Source organism: Phoca vitulina, unplaced genomic scaffold (genome assembly GCF_004348235.1).
Source record: "Phoca vitulina isolate PV1807 unplaced genomic scaffold, GSC_HSeal_1.0 scaffold7, whole genome shotgun sequence".
NCBI classification, from domain to species: Eukaryota; Metazoa; Chordata; class Mammalia; order Carnivora; family Phocidae; genus Phoca; species Phoca vitulina.
Genome location: NW_022589710.1, coordinates 13,389,584 through 13,413,857, shown reverse-complemented (window position 1 = coordinate 13,413,857; position 24,274 = coordinate 13,389,584). Strand labels below are relative to the sequence as shown.

Sequence of the window (24,274 nt, the reverse complement as noted above, 5' to 3'; positions counted from 1 at the left end):
ATGCTAAAGGTCAAATCTTTGATATGTCATTACACCTACCACCTGAGGTTATTTTGAAATGGCACCAAGCACCTCACTCAATTAAATAAAGACATTTTGAAAATATAAATATTTAATAAGGGAAATTTAAAATCCACACAGGAGATGTTCTTTTTTTATTAAATAAAATCATTTCAGTATATGCATACAAAAGAAATGTCAATGGGAGACTTGTAAGTAAAACAACCTAACTATATAATACAGATTAATGATGTGAAAGAAAGTAATATAATTCTGAAAGCTTCAAAAAGCTAGTCAGGGAACTTTAGCACTGGCCGAATATTTAGTCTGATACTTCTTCTTTTTGTTTAAGTAACCTATAGATCTCTCCAGTGTGCTCACTTTGTAGAAGGTGTCACACAGAAATAAGAAGGACATGAAACAGGGATAGTCAGCATACCAAAAGAAATCATTTCAAGATTCAAATTAGTTCTTAAGAAGAAAGACTGCTACTAAACTGTGGTCAATTGATTACTACATAAAAATAAGAATGGTGTTTAGTGCCATATTTGTAGAGTGCAAAGAAGTATCCTTCTTTATGGTTTTCATCTTGTTGTTTATCTAACCCTTCTTTCATTTTTAGTTCTTTCTACCAATCCATATGCCTAAAGGCTCCCATCTCCTGCCCATTTTCCTATTCTATGTTCTTTCACACTTTCTGATTCCTCTTATTCCATGTTCGTTTCCTTCAATCTACCCTCTTTGGCTACTTGAAAGATCCAAGAAAGAAAGAAATGAAAAACAAAACAAAAAACCTTTAAAAAGACAAGTCTCCTTATGTTCTTTACACTTAAAAGGTTATTATTTACATTTTAATTGTTAATTATATTTTAAATTACACAGAGTGCACAAATCCAAAGTATTCAGCTTGACAAAATGTAAAGAAAATATGTAATAAACCCAGAAGATTCCCCTCTGTTCCCTTCCAGTTAATTCCCCTTTCCCAAAGTAATCACTTATTCAACCTCTATTAAGATTAGTATTGTCTGGGGGCGCCTGGGTGGCTCAGTTGGTAAGCGTCTGCCTTCGCTCAGGTCATGATCCCAGCATCCTGGGATCAAGCTCCACATCGGGCTCTCCACTCTGCAGGAAGCTTGCTTCTCCCTCTACCACTCCCCCTGCTTGTGTTTCCTCTCTCGCTGTGTCTCTCTTTGTCAAATAAGTAGATAAAATCTTAAAAAAAAAAAAGATCAGTATTGTCTGTTTTTGAACTTTTGGTCTGGCATATTTTACTTAAAGGCTTATGAGATTCGTCCTACTGTTGCATGCAGTTCACTGTTTTTTATTGCTATCAAGTATTCTGTTATATAAATAAACCACAATTCATTTAATCATTCCACTATTGTTGCTATTAATATTCTTGTACATTATCTTTTGATGGACCTAAGTACTCATTTTCCCCCCACCCCACTTTATTGAGATATAATTGACATGAGTACTCCTTTCTGAAGTAAGAATTGCTCTATAGGGTGTATGTATGTTCAGATTAAGTAGATGCTGCACAGAGTTTCCCAAAGTGGTCCTACCAATTTACACTCTCACCAGCAATATATGGGAGTTGCAATCGCTCTACATTCCCCTTTAGAGTATTCTCCCTACTGGTAAACTATACCCATTCTAATAGAGGTGCAGTGCAATTTCATTCTCTTAATATTGCCTTTTGATGAATTTAAGTTCTTAATTTGAATGAAGTCCAATTAGTCATTGTTTTTTAATGGCACTGTTTTTTGTGTCCTATTTAAAAAATATCTTAGCCTTTATATTTTACCCTTATGTATATGGTCTCATTTAAAGTTCACAGTGGGCAGCTTCGTTTGGGAATTCTGCATTTGTCTACGATGTCCATAACACTATGCAGTATACTCTAGCCAATTAAATATTAAGAATCAATGATTCAGTTTTTAAAATATCATCTTTATTAAAACCATGGTATCCCAATTTAATTCTCTAATCATTCATCACTTCCTAGTCTTTGATCCTTTAATTTTTTTCAAATTTATATCTCATTTTTCTCTCAGTTGGACCTGTGACTGGGATCCTTAACTCTCAAGCTCAAAAGCTACTCATCATTCAAAATGCCTTGGAAACCTTTAAATCTCCATCAAGACTTTCTCAAACAGAAGCAGCAGCTGGAATGATGTTTTAAAACAATAAATTAGATAATGTCACTTAAAATCCTGCAGTGGCATCTCATTGCACTCAGAATAAATCTCTAAAAATAATAACAAATTGCCTATTTTAACTCACTAAACCTCACAACAACCTATGAGAGAAGTCCTATCAATATTAGTTTTTTTACAGATGATGAAATTGAAGCAAGAGAGGGAAGTAATTTAATTAATCTCACATATCTAACAGAACCAGAATCTCAACCCACAGTCTTCCTCCCTGAGCTGAAACGTGAAACACTCCTCCCAGGGGGCCATGAGCCATGGAGCCCTGTCTCATCTGTTCTCTCTGCTTCCTCATCTTCTAGCCAGACATTGTTTCTCAAGTACATCAAGCTTTTTCCTGCTTGAGGCATTTGTTTGTAATGTCTTTCTCCCCTCTCCCTGACAAACTTCTACTTATTCATTTGGTCTCAGCATGAATACTGAGAAAGGTGTACTCAGATACACCTTTTATGACTCTTCAATCTAAATTTTGGTGTTCCTTCTTTGTTATTCTGTCTCAATGACCCTACTCTTTTTCTTCTTAGAACTTATAATAATTTGTAGTTTTTTTCAGTTTCATCTTGTGATCTATTTCCCAATTCCACCATATTAACACTCTATTTACAAAGGGCAATTTTTAAAAATGGGGATACACTCCTTAATAACTTCAATAAATCAAAATGCTTATATTTCTAAGGACACTTTCTTATCAGAATAAAGATGAAGCAGAGGGGATTCCTAGCATATACAAATCTATACCATTTATAGCTTATTTTTGTTTTAGTGCTGTTTTTTCCTTGATAGTGCTCTTCCCTAGGGCCACCTTGTTTAGCTTTCTTCATAGAGTCAAATCACATTTAACCTCTTTTCAAAGTTACTGATTTTCAGATGCATTTTTAGCATGGCAGCAGCATTACAATTTATTGGTCTTAAATGACGTTGTATTGGAAAATATTTGAAGTTATAGTAAGAATAAATGATAAAACAATAGCAGAAAAGAGTCATTAAATCACTCTCAGAAGGTCCAAAGCCTGTGGTTCACACAATATTGACAAAGAATGGTAATTATTTAGGTTTATCATGAAATTAATGAAGTAATATCATACGCAAGGTTTCCATTCACTCTTACAGCTTTCAAATTATGTAATTCTTTTATTTAATTTTTGTTATTATAGAAAGTGAGACTTTGAAAATATATTTACTTGGTAATCTTTCATATTATAATTCTAAATCCATATCAAATGAGACGGTACATTGCCTCTTATGCTGCTCACCACGTAGAGTCCAACCGCAGGCTGGGGTAGAAAATACCCTTTGATGGGCACTGTACTAGTAAGCAGCATGTAACAGATTTCCTTTCTGGAGTGGTTTCTGTCTTGGTATCAATTCCCTCAAGTCCATGATCCTATTTTCCTAGTCCCTGACTCTCTGAACTACCTCAGCTTAAACTTTCTTGGAATTATCAAGCTTATGACCCACTTTTATGTTTTGCTTGCAGATATTTATGTTCTCCTCAGCTTATCTGCTTTCCTGCTTGCTGAACTCTCTTTCTCTCAATTGTTATGTCATACATGGATTCAGCTTATTCTTGCAACTAGTACTTTTCCATTTATACCAAGTGTTGAAGCTACTTTTCCTGGCTTCCTCTTTTGTCTCCATGATCAGGTATTAACTTAAGTCCTTCATGAGTCACTTTACTCATCATCCTACAGTATGCACTTATTCTTCTGCTCATGCTTCATTTATTTACAATATTGCTCAATCAAGTGTTTTATATATGTTGCTTTAATTGGATAAATATGTTCAAATTAAAAATTTAGAGGTGAGGTACCACAGTATAAACCAACAGTTATTACCTAGGAGTAATCTTGTCCCTCAGGGGATATTTGCAACATCTGGAGACATTTCTGGTTGTCATAACTCGAGGAGGGGAGTACTACTAGCATTTAGTGAGTAGAGGCCAGATATGCTGCTAAGCAACCTCCATTGCAGAGGACAGTCTAATGTGTCAAAAATGCCAAACTTGGTGTACATGCAAAGATTTTGGCTTTGGACTTTGAAGAAGTAGATTCAAATTTCAGTCCTGTCATTCACTCTGTATGACCTTAGGAAGATACTTTAACCCTCTGAGTACTAATTTCATCAACTCAAGAACAACGAGAAAAATCTCACGGAGTTCATGTGAGAACAAAATGAGGTGATCTAACTATGTGAAAATATTTAGCACAATATCTGGTAAAGAATGGGCATTTGTCCATGTGTAATTCTTAAAAGAAATAATTTATCTCTAATTAACTTTGTATGATATCTTATACAATACTCAGACATTTTATAAATACTTTAATGAAAAACAACTGCCTGTTTCTACAGGTTTTTCATGAATTGGGAGAAGTAAACTAGTTTTCCTAACCTTTATCATTTACTGATAACATTCTTAAATCATTCTGAAAAAAAAAAAAAAAAAGAGGCAGGTTTGGCTTGTTTTACTGAATTAAAATAAATAAAGACAAAGCAAGTATGAAAGGCAGAAGTATGTGCTACCTTGTCCTAAGCGTACATTTTCTGAGAGGATAGTGTCTGTATTTACTTCCTGGTTTACTGCATCAATTACTTTGATCTGAATTTCTGACCTGTGATCTGCCTTCTCTCTGAAGAACTTCTTTTAACATTTCCGGCAAGACAGGTGTACTGGTGACAAATTCCCTCAGTTTTTGTTTATCTGAGAAAGTCTTTATTTCTCCTTTACTTTTGAAGGATAACTTCATGGGATACAGAATTCTAGGTTGATGTCCCAAGTTTTAGTCTGACATTCAAGGTGCTCCAAAATTCGATTCTACTTTTCTTTTCAGACTTCATCCTACCCACTCTATCAAAATTTTTTATTCTAGCCAAATGGAACTATAAATTGTTCTTTGAAAATGCTGTCACACTTTTCACTTTGCAGTACTGCTCACGTTGTTGCCTTCACTTGGAGTGCTCTTTTTCTTTCCATCCACACCCCCGATCACGTTTCAAGATTCAGACAAACTCCAACAACTGTCATGAAGTCACACTCCATACCTTCCCTACCCAAGGGGACACTTCTTGCTCTACGCTACCATACCCTTTCCATATCCCTTATATTATATTCCTCACTTTCTACTATCCTTTGTAGTTATTGTATACTTGTTTTCTTTCCTACTAGATTCTAATACTATTGAAAGAAGGAACCATATTTTATTCTTCTTTGTTTCCTTCTAGGGCCTAACTCAGTGGCTTTTCTACACGAGGCATACAAAAAGTTATTTATTGAACATTGTTGTTTAAATGCTGTATTTGAACGAGTGGCCTCCAGTATTGTAAAAGGATCACATCAATTTTCTTTCCTTTCCTTTTCTCTTTATCTTAATGTACAGTCCCACATGCTCCATAGTTTACCTTTACCCACACTTCATTCCATTACATTTTGGGGGATATTTTAAAAATAAACTTTTTGTTTTGAGATCATTGTAGATGTCACATGCAGTTGGCAAGAAATACCACAGACAAATCCCTGGTGTCCTTTACCTACTTTCCCACAATGGTAACATTTTATAAAATTATAGTATAAAAGCACCACCAAGATAGTGACATTGATATAGTCAAGATAAAAAACAGTTACATCACTACAAGGATCCCTCATGTTTCCCCACCACTCCTTCCCCTCCTTAAGCCCTAACCACTAATCTGTTTCCCATTTCTATAATGTTTCAAGAATGTTTTTTAAAAATATTTTATTTATTTATTTGACAGAGATAGAGAACACAGTAGGCAGAGTGGCAGGCAAAGTGAGGGGAGAAGCAGGCTCCCCGCTGAAGAAGGAGCCTGACACGGGGCTCGATCCCAGGACCCTGGGACCACGACCTGAGCTGAAGGCAGCCACTTAACTGACTGAGCCACCCAGGCGCCCCTCAAGAATGTTTTATAAATGGAAAGGCTGCTTTTGTGACTTTTTTCTTTCTTTCTTTTTTTTAAAGATTTTACTTATTCATTTGACAGAGAGAGACACAGTGAGAGAGGGAACACAAGCAGGGAGAGTGGCAGAGGGAGAAGCAGGCTTCCCACTGAGCAGGGAGCCCAATGTGGGGCTTGATCCCAGGACTCTGGGATCGTGACCTGAGCCGAAGGCAGACACTTAAGGACTGAGCCACCCAGGTGCCCCGGGACTGTCATTTTTCATTCAGCATAATTTCCTGGGGATTCATTTGTGGGTTTTTGTTTGTTTGTTTGTTTGTTTGTTTTAGGAAATGGTCCATTACTTCTAAGTTGTGCCATTTTTATGTGTGCAGAGTTGTTGATAGTAATCCTATTTTTATATCTGTAAAATCTATAGTGCTATCCTCTGTTTCATTCCTGATATTGGTAAAGTGTCTTTTCTCTGCTCTTATATGCTTCTTTCTGTTATCTTTATCATTTTTTCCTTCTGCTTGTTTTGCATTTATTTTTCTGTTCTCTTTCTAGATTCTTGAGGTAGGGGCTTAAATTGTTGATCTGATATATTTCCAATTTTCCTTAATGCATTTAGTGCTATAAATTTCCTCTCAGCCCTGCTTTAGCTGTGTCCCACAAATTTTGGTGTGTTGTATTTTTATTTTCATTCACTTCCATGTATTTCAAAAAATTTCCCTTGAGAATTCTTCTTTGATTCAGTGATTATTTAGAAATGGGTTATTTAGTTTTGAAGTGTTCAGAGATTTGCCTGTTATCTTTTTGTTACTAATATTTGTTCTGATTCTACTGTGGTCAAAGAGCATGCACTGTATGATTTCAGTTCTTTGTAGTCAACTAAGGTTTATTTTATGACTTAGAATATGATCTATCTTGGTGTATGTTTTGTGGGTATTTACAAAAAAATATGTATCCTGCTGTTGTGTGGAATGTCTAAAACTGTTGATTAGATCCTGGTAGTTGATGGTCATGTTGAATTCTTCTGTATCCCTGGATTTTTTCCTGTTTCATGAGAGGAAAGCGTTGACACCTCCAAATTGTAATTGTGGATTTGTCAATTTCTCTTTTCAGTTCCATCAGTTTTTGCTTCATGTATTTTTAGTTCTCTTGTTTGGTATAAACACATTTAAGATTGCTATGTCTTTTTGGTAGACTCTTTTTTTATAATTCAATGCCCCTCTCTGATAAATGTTTTAGCTTTAAAGTCTACATATAAGATACTAGTATAGCCATTCTTGCTTGCCTTTGATTTGTGTTTCATGGTTTATCTTCTGTTCTCTTATTTTAATGATTTTATTTGTTGTGAGTTTCTTGTAGCTAGCATAGATTTGGGCCAAAATTTTTATTTTTATTATTATTTTATTTATTTATTAGAGAGGGGGGGAGAGAGGGGGGAGAGGAAGGAGCAGAGGGAGGGCCACTGGCTTCTCTCTGCACTATTGGTTCTGTCTGCTCTTCTCTTGGCTTGAGTGCTGCTGGGCTGCACTACTTTCAGGTGTTTTGCCAGCCCTTCTGGTCAGATGGGGCTGGAAGACACTCCATAGTCAGTAGCACTATGTCTCAGCCTCCTTGCTTGGGCAGGAGGGGTAGGGGCTGCTCCAGGCTACTCTCAGTTTGGCTATGGATTAATCTCCCTGCCTTTGGTTTGGGTGATCAGCCCTGTCCATTTGCTTCTCAGCTCAAGTGCTGTTGGGCTACACAGCTTCCAGAAGTTGTTGCCAGCCCTTCTGGCCAGAAGTGGGGCTGGAAGGCATCCTCTACAGTGGGTGGGGCTGTGACGCAGAATTCTGCTTGGGTGGGCAATCCGACTCTAGGGTTGGCATAAGTCCTCATTTGAGGATCTGAATCAGGCAGATCTGCACCCCACTGAGTTCTCTGGTCAGGGTGTGCCCCTGGCTTGGTTCTGTAGCTGAGCCAAGCCACTGGTTGGGATTACTATTTGGGCACTGTGGATAGGAACTCAGTCTGCCAACATTCGTGTGCTGGCTGTTACAAACCCTTCCTCCCGTTTCTGTCACTCAGATTCCCAGTGGCTGTGCCCCAAGTCTCCCCTGTAATCCCTGTGGTGTGAGATCAGAGTAGGGGCTCCTATAAAGTGACCCACAATGCTGAGGGAGACTTGTTGTCTTCCCAGGTTTTCTTTTCCCACTGGAGGAATTGGTGGTTCAGGGGAGACCTCTCTGCATGGTGCTGTGCTAATCTGGGGAAGGGGCAATGCAGTCAATATGTAGCCACTTCTCCTAATCTTCTAATGCAGTCTGTCTTCTTGGTCTCTGAGGTGCAAGGGGGTGCTTCAGCCTCATCCCTGTGTTGTAAGATTCTTCTGGTGGTGTCTTATTCTTGAATAGATATTAGCCTTTCTTCTTGTAAAGAAGAGTTAGGTAAGAAATGATCTATGCCACCATCTTAGTGATGTCACTTAATTAAATGTTTTTTAATAGATCTTTAGAGTTAGTGGAATGATTGTTACATTTCTTTTCTAGTCAATGAATTCAACAAATATTTAGTGGCCACCAGTTTGTATCATAAAATGTAGCATCCAAGAGTGTTTCAATAAATATCAATAAATATGTTGATCATACATCAAGTAAAATTCTTGAAAATTTAAGTTCAGAATTAACTTAGTTTATAATAAAGAAATTATTTATCTCTGAAATAACTTTAATAAGTTATTTTATCAAATGAAACCAACTGAGACAATAGAGGTAGCAAGTCAGTGGAATCACTTCACTGATTTACAAATTAAATCTTCTCAACCACATTCTTAACTGTACTGAATGCATTTCCCTATAACTGTATGTCATTCAGGATTAAGGCCTACTATACCAGAGCATAAGCTGATTTCCTCAAAAATAAGCAAGGGAAGTCAACTATTATTTGCTTGAAGGAGCCTTAGCAAATTAATTGATAGCTGGAAAATCCCAAAGTATCTGGAGATTCAACAACACACCTCTAAATACATGAGTCAAAGATGAAATCTCCAGAGATTGTGAAAAATATTTTGAACTAAATGAAAGTGGAAATATAACTTATCAAAGTTTGTGGGACACAGCAAAAATAGTGCTTAAGAGGAAAACTGATAGGATTGAAAACATATATCAGAAAAGAAGAAGAATCTAAAATCAATAACACAAGCTTCTACCTTAGGAAATTAGACAAAGAGTAATGTAAACTTAAAGCAAGCAGAAGAAAAAAATACAGTTTAGAGCAGAAATGAATGAAATTGAAAACAGGAAATCAAGAGAGAAAATCATCCAAATCAAAAGCTGATTCCTTGAGAACATCAATGTATTAGTTTCCCAGGGCTGCCATAACAAATCACCATGAATTGGTGGCTTAAAAAAACAAATTTATTCCCATGTTCTGGAGACGAGAAGTTTGAAATTGAGGTGTCAGCAGGACCACACTCTCTCCGGAGCCTCTAGGGAAATTTCTTCCCTTGCCTGTTCCAGCTTCTGGCGGCTGTGAATATTCCTTTGCTTATGGCTGTATCACTCCAATCTCTTCACAAGGTTATCTCCTCTATGTGTCTCTCTCAAAACTCCCTCTGCCACTCTCTGATAAACAGACATGTGACTGTATTTAGGACCATCTTGATAATCCAGGAAAGCTTCCCCTTTCAAGTTCCTTAACTTAATCACATCAAAAATTGTTAAGGTAACAATTCTTAAGACAAGAAAAGGAAATAAAAGGTATATAGATCAGGAAGTAAGAAATAAGACTGTATTTATTTAGAGATGACATGATTATCTATGTAAAAAAATCTCAAAGACTTAACAAAAACAAAACAAAAAAAAACACGAAACTATTGGAACTAAAGAGAGAGGGTGTAGAGTTACAGGTTAATATAAAGGCAATTGCTTTCCTACATATAGCAGCAGTGAACAATTTCAGTTTAAAATTAAAACACAATACCATCCCTCCCCCCAGATTTTAGGTATAAATCTAACAAAATATGTACAGGATCTATATGAGGAAAAGTCTGATGAAAGAAACCAAAGACAACCTAAATAAATGGAGAAATATTCCATGTGCATGGATAAAAAGACTCAATATTGTTAAGATGTTAATTCTTGCCAACTTGATCTATAGATTCAATGAAATTCCAATCAAAATCCTAGCAAATTATTTTGTAGATATTGACAAACTGATGCTAAAGTTTATATGGAGAGACAAAAAATCCAGAACAGTCAAGTCAATATAGGAGAACAAAGTCAGAGGACTGACTCTACTCAACTGCAAGACTTACTATAAAGTTACAGCAATTAAGACTGCATTATATTGGTAAAAGAACAGATGAATAGATCAATAGAAGAGAACAAAGAACCCTGAAATAGATCCACACAAATAAAGTCAACTGATCTTTCACAAAGGAGCAAAAGGCAATTCAATGAAAAAGGGACAGCTTTTTTTTTTCCCCCCAACAAATGGCAGTGGAACTGGATGTCCATCTGAGAAAAAAGTGAATCTAGACAGAGAATTTACACCTTTCACAGAAAATAACTAAAAATGGATCACAGGCTTAAGAGTAAAACACAAAACTATGTAACTTCTAGAAGATAACATAGAAGAAAATTGAGTTGACCTTGGATTTGGTAATGAGTTTTTAGATATAACACCAAAAACATGAACCATGGGGATGCCTGGGTGGCTCAGTCGGTCTGCTTTCAGCTCTGGTCCTGGGATCGAGTCCCGCACTGGGCTCCCCGCTCAGCGGGGAGCCTGCTTCTCCCTCTGCCTGCTACTCCGGCTGCTTGTGTTCTCTCTCTCTGACAAATAAATAAAATCTTAAAAAAATAATAATAATAAATTTAAAAAAACACGATCCATGAAAAAAGTAATGTTAGACCTTATTAAAAGAGTTAAAAACTTGTGTAATGCAAGACACGCTGTTAAGAGAATGAAAAGATAATCCACAGACTGAGAGAAAATCTTTGCAAACATGTTATCTGATAAAGGACAAGTATGTAAAATACACAAAGAACTCTTAAAACTCAACAATAAAAAAAAAACAGACCACTCAGTTAAAAAAATGGACAAAAGTTCCAAATAGCTATCTCACCAAAGAAGAAATACAGATGGTAAATAAACATATAAAAAGATGCTCAACATCATATAACATCAGGGATTTGCAAATTAAAACAATGAGATACAACTATACCCACATTGGAATGGTTAAATCCAAAAAAAGTAATACCAAATTCTGATATGTATACAGAGTAGCAGAAACTCTCATTTATTGCTGGTGGAAATGCAAAACGATACAACCACTTTGAAAGACAATTTGGCAGTTTCTTACAGAGCTAAACATAATCTTAACCATATGATCCTAAGTATTTACCCAATAGCAATGAAAACCCATGTGTACACAAAAATCTGCACATGAATGTATACAGATTTATACATAATTTCCCAAACTGGAAGCAACCAAGACATTTTTCAATAGATGAATATATAAATAAACTGGTACATCCATACAATGGAATGTTATTTACTGATAAAAAAATGAGCTATTAAGCCATAAAAATAACCATGAGACGATGGACACTAAGAAACAAACTGAGGGTTCTAGAGGGGAGGGGGGTGGGGGGATGGGTTAGCCTGGTGATGGGTATTAAACAGGGCACGTACTGAATGGAGCACTGGGTGTTATACTCAAACAATGAATCATGGAACACTACATCAAAAACTAATGATGTAATGTATGGTGATTAACATAATAAAATTTGAAAAAATATACGGAGGAACCTTAAATGTATATAATGTGGTGAGAGAAACCAGTCTGAAAGAAGCCAATCTGGGAGGCTATATGCTGTATGATTCCAACTATATGGCATTATAGAAAAGGCAAAAACTACAGAGACAGTAAAAAGATCGGTAGTTGCTAAGGGTCCAGAGGGAGGTGGACAGGGGTGAAAAGACAAAGCACTTGGGTTTTTATAAGTGTTGTGAAACTATTCTGTGTGATATTGTTACAGTAAATACATGACATTTTGCCTTTTTCAAAACCCACAGAACCTTACAACACAAAAAGTGAAACTTAATGTAAACTATATAACTTTAGGTAATAACAATGCATTGATAAAGTGTCATTAATTGTAACAAATGTGCCACACCAATACAAGACATTAATACTGGGGAATCTGTGTGTGTAAGGAGGTATATGGGACCTCTACTATTTGCTCAATTTTATTGTAAATCTAAACTGTCCTAATAAATAAAAGTCTATTAATTACCCTCCTCCCCCCACAACCAACACACACACAATAGGAATGAAGACAGGCTAAGATTGGTTCAGTAGGAATCAAAAGTGACATGAGATACAAAGAAACAAGGGCAAGCATATCCAGCAATGGTATAGTGCCCATATCAGACCTAATCATACCTGAATTTGGCTATGTCTATAATAATTTATAAGTGATAAATTAAAGCACCTCCACAGGAGGGCTTATCAGGTAGGGTAAACCTTACCTGTGATCAGGTATCATTATATTTATGTAGCTGCTAGATAACACCTGTTAAAAATGGCATAGAAGAAATCTCTGCACAATGTTGAAGGATGGATTCAATTATCTCTAGAGATAAGTGATCTTGCAATGCTGAGGCCTAGTTAAATGCCAGATATTACTTGTCATCCTAATTCTACTGAGATGGGGTATTCCATCTAAGAACAGTCAAAAAGGAAGAGTATTATCTACATAAGGATCAGTTCTGGAGAAAAAGATTTTTGAGGACCTCAGCACACACTCTGACTAGCCAGTTTCTTAGTAAATGGCTGAGAAGTTTGCTCAACTATTGAAAATTATGTCCCATACCATCTGTACAAATAAATGATTATACTAAAAATGTCAAAACAGCAAATAACCAACCATTCTTACATAGGATAAATATTTTTCAATTTTATTAACAATCCTAATTAACCCTCTTTTAAAAAGTTAACCAGGGCCTAGTAAGCATATAGTTTTATTTCACATTATATAATACAGCTTAGGAGATGGACTGATGTTGACATCTCAGATATAGGTCTAAATAAACTCACTTCACAAGATTATTGCAAATGCACACTGCTTGACACAGAGCTGGGGCTGAAGAGCTATTTGGTTAGCTGAAGTGCTGAATGCAGGGTTCTGGGAAGCAATGTGCTTTGTTTTACTGATGGGGGGCAGGGGGCGCACTGGGACGCCCCAGGTACTGCTTCCCTTCCTCACATAAATGAATGACTACTGGGTGCTGGGCACTTTGCTAGAACTACAGTGGGGACTAAACACACTTGTCAAATTCTTATAAATACTGTAAAGGAAGGGATGTGACATTCGAGTTGAAAATTAGAGAAGAGTAGGTATTAATGAGAAGGGCAGAGTAAGAACTTCAGGGGCAGGGAAGAACACACACAAAGGCCTTAGAAGAGAAAGGATGGCTCAGGAGCCAGAACTGGAAGCCCAGTTCTGCCAGCGTTAATGTTCCAAGACCAGATCACATTGGGCCTTTTTGGTCTTTGTCCTGAGAAAAAAAGGAGAAGTTACTGAAGGATTTTAAAGAGAGGGCAAGAAGATCTGCCTTTTTAAAAAACTGCTCTGGCTAAGGGGTGTTTTGTGTGTCTCTCTTACCTGATAGGACAAATAGCCTCTAACAGGTAAGACTCATCTTGCTCCTTGTCCGAGTGAGCCAGCTCTGGAATTTCAAGAAAACACGGAACTATACTAAGACTCAAATCTAGGATATACAATGAAGTTTTAAAACTCACCTTTTATTTACTTGGGCTGGATATACTACTTATGAAGATGTTTTGTTTTATTTTCTACTAAGAGAGAGAGCAAGACTGAGTGTGAGCAGGGGGAGGGGCAGAGGGAGAGGGAGAGAATCTTAAGCAAACTCCCTGCTGAGCGGGGAGCCTGACAGCAGGGCTCGATCTCAGACCCTGAGATCATGACCTCAGTCAAAATCAAGAGTCGGGTGCTTAACCAACTGAGCCACCCAGGTGCCCCCTCTACTAAGAGATTCTAGCTCACTTAGTTCTAAAGATACTCAGTCTGGTCTAAAAGATGGGACTTCTCTTGGACCTAGTTAGGAATCATCTCATTTAGAATTAAATTATCTGTGCTTACTGTCTGCACCTTCTCAACTTCTATTCAAGGCTCGCAATCTTTGTCTACAACTGCTTCAACAATCTTGTTAAATGTAAAAGGTACTTTTCAACCTTTATCTTATTTGACTTATCTGAAGCCAATTCTTTCTGGAAATGCTTGCCATGAAAATACAGTTCTGGCGTTCTGCTTCAACAAAAGTATTTTTTGATGCTTCTCAATCTCCTTTGAGGGCTTCTTTTCCTCTACCCAACACTTAACTGTTGGGTGTCTTCTCTTCCCGTCGACCCACTCTACTTGATTTCAACCCACTCCTATAGCTTCACATAATCGTCTACATAGTTCCTTTATAGCTTAGATTTCTATCTTGAGCACTAGATCTACATAAGCATCTAGTATAAACACCCTGACTTGACCATCCTACAAATATCTACAACTAGGTGTGTCTAAAACTGAACTCATAATCTCATGTTATGCCCTCTCCAAATCAGCCCTTTCTCTTCCTCCCTCAATGGGTACCACTATCAGTGTTCAAGCTCAAATCCTACACATCATCCTTGATATCTATCTCTCTCACCATAGGATCTAATCAGTCTTTTTGGTTTAAACTTAAAATCTCCCTTGCATCTTTCTACTTCTTTCTAGCCCCATTATCATTATCTTAATTAAGAGTACCTGCTACTGTTTTCTTAAGTGGATTACTACAATAGACTTTTCACTTGTTCCTTGCCATGAGTGAGTTTTCTAAAGCACAAATACGACTGTATCACTAACTGGATTAAATCTCTTCAATGACTCCTCACTGCTTGTAGCATAAAGTTCAAATTCCTTAAATATCATCCACAAAGCTCTTCATGGCTCTTTCCAGCTCATCTCTCTTTATTCACACATTTCCCTCTCTACTGTAGCCAGGATGAATAACTTTCACATCCCCTAGAACACTGACCCTATCCTCTTTTACTTAACTAGCTCCCATTCATCCTTTAGATCTCAGCTTGGAGTGAGTTTCTCCAAGAAATCGGACTTGTCTAGATTAGGTGGTCCTCTCACTGCTCCCACAGTACTCTGACCTCTCAACTGGATACATGTTAAGCAATTGCTCTTGTTTCACCATTTGATCTCTAGTGCCTAGAAAAGGCTTTAATAAATATTTGTGGAGTTGATTCATTACTGGTTCCTTAGTCCTGCTTCATGTGGCTCTTCTTTCTTCTGTTGTAATGGTTGACTAGAACCTTTGTGATCGGTATATGCCCATGCATATAAGCTAGGGATATCTAGTACTGGTCTGTAGTTAACCAATGTGGCTTGCAGTTTGAGTGCTTTGTAACACTAAGAGTAATAAAAAGCCTAAGATTTAAAAAGGAAATGAAGGAAAGAAAGGCAAGGAAAAATAACTTCGATGAGTTATTCTATTCTGAAGGGGGATTTTAAATGGACTCTCATTAGCATAGCATCATTGTGGATTTCAGCAGTTTTCCTGGAATCTAGGAACAAGTGCTACTGGAGGCCCCCTGGTGGCTGAGCGAACACTTGCTTATAGGGAAATAATCCTTGAAAGGAGTTACTCATTCAATAAGTATTTATTGAGCAACTATATCCGTATAGAGTCAAGCACACAGTAAATGCTTGGGGATACACCACTCACCAAACCAGACAAAATGTCTGATCTTACTGAGGTTTTGCTCACCATTTTATCTTTAGTGCCCAGAATAAGTGCTTAATAAATATGTGAATAAATTAATTAATGTTTCTTAAGGCCTGCTTCTAGTCTGAACATTCTGTACTTCCTTACATCTTGCCGGCCTTCCATTTGAACGTGGTGTTGCATGGCAGATCTGTAGATAAGGAAGAAGGAGGGCCGTGACACCATTCTCTTGGAGTAACCACTCCGTCTCCCGTATTTTCTTTTATTTCTCTTGATGTTAAAGTCATTTTACCACAATTTAGTGTCATCAACAATAAATGTTAGTTTGTGAAATGTAAAGCAGTTCTCTTTATAGTAACAGAGTTATGAGAAATAATCTTTTATCATAATTTTATTGATGATTTTGGCTACGGTTAATTCTAGGGAAATTTAGTCACACGTACCAGGATGATTCCTCAATTTTAGCAAATTATACATGAGCTTCTATATGCTTTACTGGAAAGGAAATCAATTTGTTATTTATTTTGTCATTTGTTTTAGCAGTTTCTCTGTGCCATATGTGAAAATGGAAAACTTGAACAAAAGCAGCGCAAGCTTCTATCAGACCGCTTTATCTACATGTTTTAGGGATTATAAAGATAAAAAGTAAGGCTGTCTCTTTAAGAGCTCAAGTACTCAGTGAAGCTTTCATTCAGCTTTCTTCAAAAGGGAATACCTGGTTTATCAGCAGTCTGATAACACTAAAACATGCCTTATATCACATATATAGGCATCAGAATTCTTTTTAAAAAATGTAGCTAATAATTAGGATGAATGTCATTTACTTTTGTTTTGGTCTCCAGGGAATATTGTTTACTTTGCTTTAAAATTTATGTGAGTCATTTTGCTTATATGCCTTTTTTTAATTAGTAGGAAGGAAGCAATCCCTGGGGAGAAAGCGGAAATCAATTCTGATCCGATATTGATAGCTACCGTGCTGTAAACTGTGTGTCCTTTCTAATTAAATGTAAACACATTCCGTTCTAAAGTCCAGGAGCAATGACAACAGTCACTAGGAAAGATTGCCTAAGTACCGCTCAACCCATTTGCCTAGCCTTTCTTTCTTTCCTAGTTGTGCTTGTGTAATCATTGTTGGGGCGAATGCTGGTTGTAACTGACTTTTTTTAGGTCATCTTCAGAGAAAAGATTGGACAAGAATGTAGAGTGCTCTGTAATACCTAAAGTTACTTATTAACTATGTCCTTCTGATAACTAATCAATGGCATTGCAGAGAGTCAAATTTGTTGCATTCAACTGTCCCCCCAGCCCAAAGCCAAGTCTTGGTAAATATTTAATGGCAGTAAAGGTGTTTTGCTAGTTATCCCACTGATATGTTAAAGGACTCTTAAAAGCAACTTTATCTTGCCTTTCCTTCCATACATAATTTGCTCAGCAATATAGTGTGTAGGTGTAAAAGCATTTGGATTTCATTTCATTGAGTATCTTGCTTAGAAAAAGACCAAATGAGAATTAAGATTAAAAAATGCTCATTTTCATCAGTACTGTGTCACTTAAATGTAACAGGGAAAAACAAACCACCACCAAACTTCTCTCTTTGGTAAAATGCCAACTCAAAGCATTAAACAACCCGGCCCCTTTCATTTTACTACACACTACACCAGACTTGTTCAAAACCCGTTGTACAGCTGCTGTCAAAGGGAAATGTCATAATGTTTCTGTTGTTACAGGGTTGCCACATGCTCTGTAAAAATCAGAAGACCTACGGGTTTTTTGCTTTTTACTTAACACAGTAAAGGTTGGGTTTTACATCTTTACACCTTTTTAATTATCTATTGAGTTTTAGGCCCCATTGTTTTACTTACCGTAACTCCTGCCTAGGCAGAAAACAATGCCAGCTTTATATTTTAAATAAGGAAAAAATCTCTTCAGACTTAAGTTTTATTAGAATACTTGATAATTCCTAGAATCTTTCTAGAAATGAGGCTAATTTCTTTAAATTTACACTTACTTAAATTTCACTTATTTCAGGTAACACATTTCTGTTTTTATTCTGGCATGTATTTCAGTCTAGAAATTTAATACTAAGTACTGACTTATGAAGTATGAATTTTTATAGCCTCGCTGTAGAAGAGCACAAATTATTTTTCTAAGTATCAAATAAGAGCTGGTGACTTAAAGCACTGTACTGAATTAATGATCCTTCAAGATGCATTCTATATCAAAAGGGTTAAAACTAAAAAACCAAAAAAAAAAAAAAAAAGAATAAAAATGTTATAGTTAGGTTTTCAGAATGGAAAAATATTACAGATGTGCCAGACTTGAGGTGGAAACACTGGATTTTGCAATATTGGGATGATCTGTTTATTTTACTTTGTGGTGGTCTGAAAGGAATGCTTATGTATGTTTTGCCTGACATAGCTGGTGTATGGAAAAAGAAATAGTTCCCTACTGTCAGTGACATATGAAGTTAATTTTTAAGATACTACTAATGGTCCAACTGGTATGAAGGCATGGTTTCTAAATTTTTCCTAAAATCTTCTCTAAGAGTTAGTTAATAATATGGTATATGCTTTCAGAGAGAAAGGTATCATGCTCCAACTTCAAAAGGAGTTTGATGTTGTAAACTGCTGATTTCAATATATCAAAGCTTGGGAGGCTGGCATAGAATACGTATGCTTTTAAATTAGTATTTCTGCTTTATGTCTTGACGACATGTCTATCTATACTGATTTTGAACTTTGATTTTTTTTTTTTGTATTTTTAAAGATTTTCATTTATTTATTTGACAGAGAAAGAGACAGTGAGAGAGGGAACACAAACAGGGGGAGTGTGAGAGAGAGAAGCAGGCTTCCCGCCAAGCGGGAGCAGCCCCATGTGGGGCTCGATCCCCAGGACCCTGGGATCATGACCTGAGCCAAAGGCACACACTTAACGACTGAGCCACCCAGGTGCCCCTGAACTTTGAAATGTTATGTGACATAGTATTTCCCTACTTCTCAAATTTTGGCCAGGGACCCAGGTCAGATTAGAACTAGGGACAGGTCAGCAGGTACATGCCTGGGGCCTCAATTTAAAATGGTCACAAAGGGACCCAGCAATTGCACTACTAGGTATTTACCCCATAGACACAGATGTAGTGAAAAGAAGGGGCACATGCACCCCAATGTTCATAGCAGCAATGTCCACAATAGCCAAACTGTGGAAGGAGCCATGATGTCCTTCAACAGATGAATGGATAAAGAAGATGTGGTTCATTTATACAATCGAATATTACTCAGCCATCAGAAAAGATGAATACCTACCATTTGCATTGACATGGATGGAACTGGAGGAGATCATGCTAAGTGAAATAAGTCAAGCAGAGAAAGACAATTATCATATGGTTTCACTCATATGTGGAACATAAGGAATAGCACGGAGGACCACAGGGGAAGGGAGGGAAAACTGAATGGGAAGAAATCAGAGAGGGAAACAAACCATGACTCTGGACTCCGGAAAACAAACTGAGGGTTTCAGAGGGGAGGGGGGTGGGAGGATGGAGTAACTGGGCGATGGGTATTAAGGAGGACATGTGTTGTGAGGAGCACTGGGTGTTATACACAACTAATGAATCATTGAACACGACATCAAAAATGAATTATGTACTATATGTTGGCTAATGGAACTTAATAATAAAAAAAGCTTAAAAAAAAAAAAGGTCACAAAGGGTACGGTACCTGGGTGGCTCAGTCAGTTAAGCGTGTGCCTTTGGCTCAGGTTATGATCTTGGGATCCTGGGGTCGAACCCCGTGTCCGGCTCCCTGTTCAGCGGGGAGTCTGCTTCTCCCTCTGCCCGTCCCCCGCCCCACTTGTGCTCGCTCTGTTTCTCTCTCTCTCAAATAAATAAATAAAATCTTTAAAAAAATGGTCACAAAAACCTCACTGGAATAAATTTAAAATATGGTGTTGGTTAACTCATGTGCACAGGTAACCAGTTACTCATGCAAATGGAAAGATGTAAATTGGATGTACTACTGCTGAAATAGATAGTACCTCAACTGGAAATTTAAAACATTTTTTTCCTGGCTCTGATACATAATTGCATATTATGATATGCAATGACAAACTGCATCACCTATATTTTACCAGCCAGCTAGCTTCTGAAACCAAATAATATGTGAGGTCATGCCAGAGGTGATTTAGTTCCAAACCATTTAATAGGTTTCTTCAGAAACTGTCTAGTTTGGAAAACTGCAAAAGCCAAGCAGAAGAAGCTATTGGGAATGTACAATAGGGGCACCAAATTCAGATCCAGGGATGGTTGGGGGGTAGGGGAGCTTCTTGGAAGACATGATGTATAAGTTGAGTCTTGAAAAAGGAGTAGGAGTTGCTCAAACAAGGATAAATAAAGGGTGTTCCAGTAAAAGAAGGTCATGTGTATCAGCATGGAGGTCTGAGGAAAGCTTTGCTGAAAATATTTAACAAATTATGGGCTTGCAAATATGGCTAGTCCTAAACAGAGGCATCCAGATTTTGTAAAGTGGGGAAGGGAGAGATTATCTTAAGAGGGAAAGAGTGTGTTCTCCTACTTCCAAGTATTTTCTGACACAGAGAGAGAATAATTGGTGCTCTGGTTGCTGGGAGGCCAGTGTGTGGAAACTCTTGGGTCTGGCTGAGGACATGCTCATTTTTACTGTCATCATTCACTCATTCAACAAATGTTTACAGAACACCTACTTTCTGCCAGATCATTCTAGGCACTAGAGATAGAGAACTGAATGAAATAGACCAGGATCTGTATTCTTGTGGACCTTTGAGGAAATGAAGTTTATCCAGCTTTTGGCAAAGACCTACTGGCAGGTAAGGTCCCTTTCTGGAGACCTCACCTACAGCTCTAGTCCAAGATGCTCTATCTCTCACCTATTTTCCATTCTGTCCTCTGTATCAAGACCTCCAGATACCAATTCTTTGGTTTTCATAACTAATACTTTATTTCAAATTTTATATTTGCATGATCAGTCCTTTTTGGTATTATATATATCTCTGGAATAAATTTCCTGTCAACAAAGTTTATATTGCTGTAATATATTCTCTTAAATAGTAAAGCTAAATCTGAATATTATACAAATACCAAAAAGAATATTAGTTACAATTTTTAAGAACTAGTCAATTTTAAAAAACAATTCCTTAAAGATAGCCTGCAAAGTGAGTTTTCAGTAATCTATGTTTATTTTTCAAAAGATTTGAGAGTCTTATGAGAAAAAAATATTAGGATGCACTGAAATATTCTGATATTAAGAAAAGGTCTGAAACATAAATACTAGATTTTGTAGTACTCCAATATCTTTATCTACATTCTGGTGATCACTGCCTAGAAGAGGTTTACTTTTGGGAATGACAAATACAACTACTAGATCTCTCTGAAGCAAGTAAAGCATCAAAACAAACCAACCAACCAATCCAACAAACTAACAGCTAAAGGATATAGCAGGGAAATTTTTATTGTCCTTATAGCCCAATATTTAGCTAGCTTTGGACTGAAATAGTGGATTAGGGCAAGATGATACTGCTGCTGAGCTTACTGTAAGAAAGAACGTCAGGCTCCTTTCCAATAAGCACGACTGCATTTCCTTTATCTGAAATATTCATAGCTGCAACATGCTTGTTTTTCATCTAATAAGTTCCTATTATGGGTATGTATAGAACTTATCCATAAGACAAGTACAAACATGGTTCCAACTATAATTTGTTCTTCACGTGGGGAATATACTATGGGTAAATATCATTTACCTATATTTATTTAGGGTGAGGATTAAGCATTTGATCTTGTTTGCTACTCAAGAAGATATGTGCTAGTTGAAAAATAGTTTCAAGTAGGAAAAAATGTAAAAAAAAAAAAAAAGAAAAAGACTGATTTGGATGGGTAAGTAACTGAAAGCTGGTCTTCAGCTTAATTATTTTATTCTGTTTGTCCCTGCTATGGGTATAATGAATTCACAGGTAGAAAGCTACCAATATTAACGTCATGTAGAGGAAACCTATACTTTCACCTACATAATATTAATGAGACAAGGCTTCTGCAATAATGTTGTCAGCATATAATGTTTTTGTTCCTTATTGAAATATGTTGCAAAATGCAATATAATAACAAATAATTTATTTCAATGAGAAAAATGACATATAAATGGGAAAAATCCAATTTGATAAACATGAATTGACCAAGATTGAGTTATTGAGATCATTGATATCACAATGAAATTAATTTAAAAAATTAATAACATGTGGTTTTCATAAGAGAATTTCTAAAAGTGCATGAGTTTCAAAGGTATCTGTCTATACTATACCAAATGCACTAGCAGCCCTCGCGTTGTAAACTGAACAAGATCATCTCTGCCCTTTAGAAATTCAGAGTGCTGTTGAGAAGACAGATAGTTATAGTACAGAGAGGAGGCTAATTTGGCTGGTCAATGGGAGGGAAGGGTGGCAGCAGGTTATTTAGAAGAGAACAATTCCTGAAAAAAAAGCACGGGACAGCATAAGCAAAAGCAGAGTCAGAAGAAGAAAAACTAGCCTATGGTGTTTGGTGTGGATGAGGCCCCAAGTAAGTGAGGGAAAGGGCAACAGATGAAGGTGAAGAGGCAGTCCTGAGGCAGATCACAAAGAGCCTTAAAAATGTGCCATTCTCTTGTGGCAATGGAGGACTATTACTGAAAGGTTTTAAGGAGGGAAATGGCAGTCAGGAGTGGAGAATGGATCTGAAGAGAACAAAACTGGGTGCAGAGAAGTTATTTAAGAGGCCACTTCAGTAGCTCAATTGAGAAAAAATGAGGATCTGAATAAGGCGTTGGTAATAACGATAGAAAAAAGGAAACAGATTCAAGAAATATTTTAGTGAAATAGATGGAATTTGTTGACTCGGGCATTCAGAAGAAAGGACAGTTGTTGTTTGCTTGTTTTTTTTTATAACAAGCTGCTACCCTCAGTTTTAGACGAGTTGGGGTACCCATGAAATATCATCTGGAAATGTCCAGCAGATAGTTTTCATATATAAAATGAAACTAAAGAGAAAGGTCTGGGCTGCATATCTGCATTTGGGAGTCATTAGTATATAAGTGGGAGTTAAAATCAAAAGAATGAGTATAGGCAGTCCAGGGAAAAGACTTATTGAATAATTATTATCATAAAAAATGAAGGAACTGCCAAGAGATAGTTACAATAATATCACAGTAAAACTTTTATCCCCTAGAGGAGATGTTGTCTTTTTTCTAATATTCTAAATGAAATAATGAATCAAAAATATTTATCAGCTGCCTCCCATGTGCTCAGTATTGAGAGAAATAAGAGAAGTGTAAGACTTACTACCCAGTTAACACTTGACAATATTTCTCACATGGATTTATATATAGATGCTTCTTCCACAGAGCTCTCATATTACAACACAGAACTCTCATATTTTCATCTGTTTTTATCTTACGACACTTCTGTTATCACTCGTCAGCAACAGAATTGTGAGTGGCGATTGAGAGATGAAAAAGTGTGGGGTTTGTGGTCAAAGGACCTGTGCTCTTCCATTTACTATCTGTATGACTTTGGGAAATTACTTAAATTTTAGATTCCTCAACTGTAAGAGAGATAACATTGCTTACTTCACACAGTTGTGATGAGGATCAACTTAAATTATCATTATGAAAGAACTCTGCCAAAAGTAAAGCTTTATGTAAGTATTAGCTAACACCTACTACTATTCCTTCTGGGGTGGATCATCTAGACAGTATGTGAAGTGAGAGGTGGGAGGCCCACATCAAGGCTGGGAAAGACAACTGGCTCCAGAGAAGGCCAAAAGTGGGAAGCACCCAAAAGCCTACAATCGAGTAGGAATAAGGATCTGGAGCTATGAACACAGTTCGGCTCAGGAAGCACACAGATTCATAAAGAGAGGCAGCAAACAAAACATAAGGTTCCATGGATCAGCAGATATTCACACTGAGGCAAGCGTATGACCTAGTGTGGAAATGTCTTCTGTTATTTAGTCTAGGTCATGGCTAACTAGATCTATTTTACAGATTCTGATAAATGGCTGTTGAAAAACCTCTCTTGATTATAACAGAGTTTGATAGGCTCTCTTTAAAAATAACAGGATCCCTTCAGTCACACATACATGAAAAAGAAATCTGAGATTCTGGTCTCCGTGACATACCCAGATCTTGAATTTGGGGGAGAGGAAAAGAAAGTGATGATATTATTAATAGGAGTTTTCACCAATGAATAATTCTTACTAAATGGTGTGGATAATATCAATAATTAAGAGATAACACTGTATATTCAAAAAATACTGGATTTGGTTAGAACACAATTCTAATTCCATCCTTGCCATTAACACTCCATGTTACCTTTGCTAATCCTGTTTA

General features: G+C 36.8%; 1 protein-coding gene across 5 annotated transcripts in view; it reads right to left on the bottom strand.

The window, feature by feature from the left end:
- The window catches only part of MIPOL1 (mirror-image polydactyly 1), a 317,013-nt gene that overhangs the window by 59,017 nt on the left and 233,722 nt on the right, over positions 1 to 24,274 (bottom strand). The gene's annotated exons all lie outside the window — the stretch shown is intronic.